Genomic DNA, 7,678 nt, shown 5'->3' with positions numbered 1-7,678 from the left:
GAAAACTCTTCCCCTTCTCTGCACACTTCATCTCCTTCCTCAAACTCTCTGACCTCTCAAATTCTCTACCTTCTCTCTAGAACCTCCATTCTTCTCTCTACCATAACTCACGTTCTCCTTCTCCGATCCAATTTCAGAAACCGTAGAGGAGATCCAGACGTCCTGAGCTTTCCATCAAACCGAACCATTTCCAGTTCTGGTAAGTTCACTTGGACGTTCGTTTCTGGAATCTCTGCAAACTTTGATCCAACTGCATGCATGGGCGTGAACTCAGTTCTTTCGTCTTCTTTTTGTAACTTTTAGTGGAAGAGTTTAAGAGGAACGTTGAGAATAGAAAGTCACCTTGGACAAGTAGAAACCACTCATCTTAGAACGCGCACTACAATCCGGGTAAGGGAAGCTTATTGTGATTTAATTTATACTGTATGTTGTATGCATGTTTGGTATGGATTGTATGCATGAATTGTATGCTGATGTATTAGTTATGAACGATCGCTGTTATACTGAATGAATGTGGTATGCATTGATGGATTCGTATGCTGATGGTTGCTTGGTAGGAATAATTAATGAGAATCTTATAAAGTATGGAATTTGATATTTTGATACGAGGTATAAAGTATGAACTGAAATATGATAATATGGATTCTGTAATGTATGAGATTTATGGTGGAGATAGATTATAAGATATGAATCATATGAAAAATCTGTGCAAAGTAATAGTTCTTACTTTGATAATGCGCGCTCGTCATCGAACGGTCTCCTACCGTTCGGTTTTCCCTGATAATGATTTAGAGTAGGATTTCTTTCATTTGGAAAGGATTCGACTTAAGAACGAGCGTCCCCTTTTGAAATGCTATTTGAACGTTCGTCCTAATAGCGCTCGGTTTATACCAAGCGTTCGTCTTAAGTAGCGCTCGGTCTTACACTGAGCGTTCGTCCTAAATTGTGCTCGGTCATCTATTGAACGTTCGTCCTAAGTGGCGCTCGGTCTCAGACCGAACGCTCGTCCATTTCCGTAAATTGTAATGAGCGAGACTAGCGCTCGTCCTGAATTCCCATAAGTGTTCGTCCTAAATTTAAATAGCGTTCGTCCAATATATTTAGTGACGTTCGTCCAAGTCTTCGGTGACGTTCGTCCAAATTATTTATTAAACGCCTACTTTCGCGCTCGGTCATTGACTGGCGGTTTGTCCCCCTGAATTAAATTGTGTTCGGTTTATTTTATTCAACCAAGTTGTGAGGTATCTATCCATTGGATTCGTTATAGAGTCCTTGAACTTAAATTATTCTAAGTATTTATCCCGATCGTACTAGAGTTAGTTCATTTAACTAATTCAAGAAGTCTTTCTTGGTCTCGCCCTCGACGTTAGTCCTCGTTATGAAGGGGAGTGAACGTTCGTCTTTTTAAGAGAGTGGAACATAGAATGAAAATGTATTTAAGAGAATGAATTAAGATGTGCGAACACCATGAGAACTGAAATTGTGATTGTGGACTTTGAACGAGCGTTCCAGGGTGGAACGACTCTTGTATTGGATATTGAGATTTGTGAGTATGAACGTGGTAAGCTTAGATGGTGATCCATCCTGATATTCCATGAGTGCTCGTTCTCAAGTAGAGAGGAGTATGTCATGCGTGGGAATGGCAGGAGGTCTAGTCCATAACTGTAACTTGGACAGAACAGACTCACCTTAGGTGGCTACTGATGATCATTCCAGTTACCCCACCTGAGTGCACGGACGCCTTAGCTACACAGGATTCATACAGTCAGGACGGTCAGTCTAGTATCAGGAGTTTGGATGAAATTTATGTATGAATTGAATGTATATGTTGTGAACTTACTGGCTGGAATTAAGATGTATGAACTGTATGTTGTGGTTTGAATTAAATTCAATAAGCTTACCCTGTGTCTTTTATTGTATTGTCGTTCGTACTTGAACCTTCGTCTTGTCTATGCGATGATCATCCGTGTGGATGTGAGCAGATGGAGAGGCGTTACTGGAAGAAACACTGGAAGAAGAAAATTTGGAGGACGCTAACCTCGTCGAAGTGGAAGTGAAGGTCGAACAGTAGAGGCGTTCGGTTTTTAGTTAGATTAGCGAGTGGCTATGAGCGAGCGCACTTTTTGGTTTGTATATAGTTGGACGTTCGGTCATTGTTTTGTAGACCGTTCGTCCTTATCGTTTGTGAACGCTCGTTAAATTATGTACATTTACGGCCGTTCGGCCTCTTTCGTTATTGTCGCTCGCTGTGTTTTAAAACTGTTTTGAATTATTAATATATGTGATTATTCTAAGTATATAGTTGATGACTGTATAATTTTGGGATGTTACATTTATTGAAATGAAACATTTAAAAAAAATCGAAGCAATTAAATTTTCACGGATTTTGAATTTCTTAGAATTTAAAAATTATTTTAATAAATATTTCCTAAAAGCTAAGTCGTATCTGGTTGGCAGGTCTAGGTTGATTTTTCAAAACCATATACTATGTTTGATTTAGTTAATAATATTTATAATAATCAATAAAATTAATATTTACGGTTTTACACTTCCTAAAGTTCATTTGGTTTTTATATTTAATTAATTCAAATTATTCCAATTTATGATTTTATATTTATTTAGATTTAAAAATATTCACGTGATACTAAATGTAACTAAAAGAAGACAATAACTTGTATAGTTGGTAGAAGGTGTGTATTTATTGTGTATGTATCTGGATTTGATTGTATCTGCGTTTTTGTTGAGAAAGATGTTTCCAACTTTGGACTTTATCAATCCTCGGTTCATGTCTTCCTCAGTTTTAATGTTTTGTCTAACGTGTCAAACGAAAATATCTTTGAACTGCTTTTTTTTAGAAGAAAATTAGGTTTTAACGTGGGTTTTTGACTATAGAATCTTGAAAGGGTCCTTTTTCCATAAATAGATAAACAGAACTTTTCTTTTTTTACAATAGCAACAACAATGTTTTTTGTTTTTTTGCTCTAATTGTATATTCATAGATTCTTTCTTTTACATTTGTTTGGTAGTTAAATTGATGGAAGAGGATGAATGAAGAGGAAACTATAATTACATTATTGGTGGAAAAAAAAACCAGAAGAAAAAGAATTTTAAAAACTTGTAAGTTTAAAGTGTAAAGTTCAAAGAGATAATTTTTTCAATGAAATGATTATTTTATTATTTGAAACTTTATCTCTAATAAAATTTTAGGTCTTATAATGATCAGTTTTAGTGTTATAAAATATCACATCGAATTAAAAAATATATATCAATGATTGAACTGAAGATTAATATCAATTTTTCATATTAGATAATTCAAAAAAACATCTTACTTCTTTTTATTTTCTTTTCTTCTATTTTTTATTCCACTTTTTTTAAAAACCAAATAAGAGAAAAGGGTTAACAATCATTGCCTTTCCTAATGCATTTTAGGTATGTTACATTCATCCTTATTAATAATCACTGACTAATTTCTTTAAAGATAAAGATAAAGATGAATAATGTAATTATTGCCTTTTCTATTATTTGTTTCAAAGGTGTAGTTATTTATGAAAGAATTTTCTTATAGGGGTATGGTAAAATTTAAATGTTAAATGATATTTATATTTTAAGTTATGGTATTGGTTCAATAAGTATCGTAAGTTAAATATTCTGTAACTGATATTGATTTGAATTGAAAATGGTAGGATTAATTTTGGAGCGAAAATGATGAGTTTTTTTACATGATGATTTTTTTGATAATTTTTTGGATAATTCACTAAGCAAATTAACGAATTAAAAATAATCAGTATGAATATACAATTTTTATAAATTTTACACAGTAGTGAAATAAAGACAGTATATATAATAAATTCAGTTTTATTAAACAAGTTTGCTTTTGTCTAACGAAATTGAGATAAAAAAATTTCTCTAAAAAATTCGCTACCACAATTGTTAAAAGAAACTCAGTTTAAAGGTCATATTATAATAAAAAAATTTAAGATTTTATGAATATACTCATAAAAACTCATAAACTCATATATATAGAGAATCTTTTTTTATTCATTCTTTTTTCTTATTTTACCTTTCACGTGACCATTTTTTTATAAATTTAACGATTTAAAAATGAATATTTTTTATTAAAACCATATAAGTATCATCATTTTAAATTTCTTCTTCTTATTATTTATTGACATTTTAAACATTCAATACTATTTTCATTCTTATTCTTTACTATCTATACTTTAATTATTATTGCAGTACATTTAAGCATTAAAAAACGAGATATGTCAATCAAATACATGGACAGGCTACATACGCACCGTTTTTTATTGTTATGGGGAGTGATTTTTTCTATTTATTATTTGTTAAAAAATAATGTAGAAGAATAATTTGAAATATTGATATTAATAAAGTTGAGAAATAATAATGAAGGGGGAATATTTTAGGGAGATAGGGGACCAGGAGAGGGAAGGTGGTGGGGCCCATGATTTGTTAGTGTTGGGAATTGGTGGAAGAAAGCGCAGGAAAAGTGTGGATCGAAAAGAAAGAAAGAAGGAACGGTGGTGGTGAGTGTCATGAGAAGAAGGAAATCTCAGTGCCTACCTTTATTTTTATTTTTTTATTTTTTATTTTTTTTTCTTCTTCTTATGTTCGTTCACACATCCTTTTCATACATTTCTCTCACATAACCCGGATTTCAGTTACTAACACATACCCACCCTTTCCAGCCTTCAATTCAACCAAATCTACTTCAAAAATACCCACTTGTTTTTCTTTTTCTTAATTGAGTGAGAGTTGAATTGGACTGGGTCGCGTTAATTAAGTTAAGATTTTAATATTTTATTAAAAGCTATAAATATTAACTATTAAACTAATTAAAAAATATTATTTTTATAGAAATTTGACATTAGCAAGTTTTTATATATATTTAGGTTTATGCACATATGTTTTTATATATGTATTTTTACTTAGTTTATATCTTATTGTTTTCAAAATAGAATTAATATGATCTTGTTGTCTATTCTCAACATGTTATATGTCAAAATTTAAGTCATCTTTGCAATTCATGTTTTTTTTTTCCTCTAACCATCTTTCTTCACATTTTTCGGTCTCTTACTACATTTTTCAATTCTCTCTACATCTCACTATCTTTCACCATCATTGATTAGAAACCATTCCATCTCATTTTATCTTTCTAAATACTAACAAAAACCTCCTTAAACATCTTATGTCATATTTTATGAACCCAAATTTTAAGTAAATAGTAATCAACAAACTTCTAGAAACACATTCTACTCCAACCCAAGTAACAACAACCATGAATAATCAGAATCCTACAAAAGATAAATATGAAAAGGTTGGTGAAAGGTGGTAGGAGGTGGAGGGAGGAAAAAAACAAAAGGGTTCCAAAGGTAGATAATAGCTAAGATTTTGACATGTGACACACCTTACAAACAACGTTAAAACTCATTTAACAAAACTCACTATCCTCAAAATAGAGACAAAAATATATTTCAGATGAAAATACATACAGTAGCAAGATTCCAAATTAAGTCTATTGTTGCTTTTAGTTGGCTAGAATCTATGATAAATTGAAATCAAACTATTAAACCCCTGATTCAGAATGCTTAATTGGTCAGAAATCATAAGCACCTCAAAGAGTTTTCTTGAACTTTGAATTGACCACTTTGTCTGTATAGTCTTATATATGTGTGTATGTGTGTGAACATTGATGAATGGCGAGATTTTAAAAATGAATACTTTATTAGTTTTTCTACTATGGGAATGTTGATGCTGACATGTGTTGGGTCGAGCATAATTTAGTTTTTGTTAGATTTTAACCATAATGAACATGATAGTAACTTTAAGTAAAGACTTGTAATTTTTCTTGCTCAACCAGATTTATTTTGTTGGAAGTTTCACATCGACTAAAGATAAGATCAATTTATAATATATGTATATATATATATATATATGTGTGTGTGTGTGTGCGTGTGTGTGTGTGTGTGCAAACCTCACCTTACAAGTTGGTTTTGTAAGGTTGAGTTAGGCTTAAAGTTCATTTCTTAACAATTTTCAAGTTGCTCGACTAGGACCGGATAGGTAGCCAACAATAAATTGTTTGATGAATTCGACCACGGCCGGCTAGATAACCGATATGGAATTATTAAGATGAGTTCAACCAAGACCAGGTAGGTAGCAAACAATAAAACTATAAAGATAAGTTCAATCGGATCTACCAGGTGAGGGAACTATTAAATTGAGTTCAACTAGGACCAGCATGATGGCTGACAGGGAACTAATTTGATGAGTTCAATCAGAACTGCCTAAGTAGCCAATAAGGAACTATTAAGATAAGTTCAACTAGGATCAGAATGGACGTCAACATGAACTATTAAGATGAGTTCAATCAGGACCGACATATTGGTCGACAAGGAACTATTAAGATGAGTTTAATTAGGACTAATATGGTGGCCGATAAGGGAGCATTAAGATGAGTTCAACCATGACTGACATGGTAGCCGATAGGGAACTATTTGAATGTTTGCAAAATGTTTAAAAGTTAAGAGAATGTAAAGTAGTCCAATGTATAGGTAAAAACCCTTCATTTTATTGATCGAGTGTCTCATTGAAACCTTCTCGGCCAAAACCTTCCTTAGAGAAAAAAGACCGAGTAAGGAAAGAGTACACTGCAGATTACAAGCATTCAACTACTTACAAGCATCTAATTAAAATAGATTTTCAAAAAGGTTACATTTTAAGTATTAGGAATAGGTTGTCCTGACAAATGTTCCAACCTGTAAGCTTCCTTATGAATATCTTCAGCTATTTAGAATGGTCCCTCCCATTTAGTAGAGAACTTGTCGTCATTCTTCCTTGCGTTTCTAGCCATACGTCATACCAAATCACCCTTCCTAAAGACCCTTGGGTGTAACTTGGAATTGTATCTTCGGGAAACCCTTTCCTTGGTAGTTGTCTCATGAATTCGAGATTTTTCTCATTTTTCAACCAACAAGTCTAGGCTAATATTAAGACAATCTTCATTGCGCTCCTGCTCACACTATTCTCGTTGAGGAGACGACTCTCCTATTTCCACGAGAATTATGGTGTTAGTGTCATATACAAGGATAAAAGACATTTCTTTGGTCAAAGACTGAGGGGTTCACCTTTATGCCCACAAATCTTCTAACCACTTGCCCTTTGTCGAGTTTAGTTTCTTCTTCAATGCTAATAGTACAACCTTGTTAGTGGCCTCAGCCTATCCGTTTGACTTGGGATGCTCCACCGAACTTGTAATGTGCTTGATGTCGAGGTGATATAGAACTCAACTAGGTTTTTGTATATAAACTGCCTACCATTATAAGTGAAGATAGTATGGGGCAACTCATACCGACATACTATATTTTTTTAGACAAATATATGCACCTGATGAGCAATAATTGTTGCAAAGGACTCTGCCTCAATCCACTTCATGAAGTAATCCATACCAACTAGAAGGAGTTTGAATTGGCCTTTGCCTAGAGCGCAAGGTCCAATGATATCTATTCTCCACTTTGCAAAGGGATACAAGGAGAAAATATGATGTAGTTCTTCCTGTTTACTATGAATGACATTGCCATGCTTCTAACAAGGTATATGTTTCTTAACGTACTCGACACAATCTGCTTCCATAATTGACCAAAAGTGCCCGACCCTCAAT

Source organism: Vigna angularis, chromosome 1, assembly GCF_016808095.1.
Source record: "Vigna angularis cultivar LongXiaoDou No.4 chromosome 1, ASM1680809v1, whole genome shotgun sequence".
NCBI lineage: Eukaryota > Viridiplantae > Streptophyta > Magnoliopsida > Fabales > Fabaceae > Vigna > Vigna angularis.
This window is presented reverse-complemented; position numbering follows the sequence as displayed.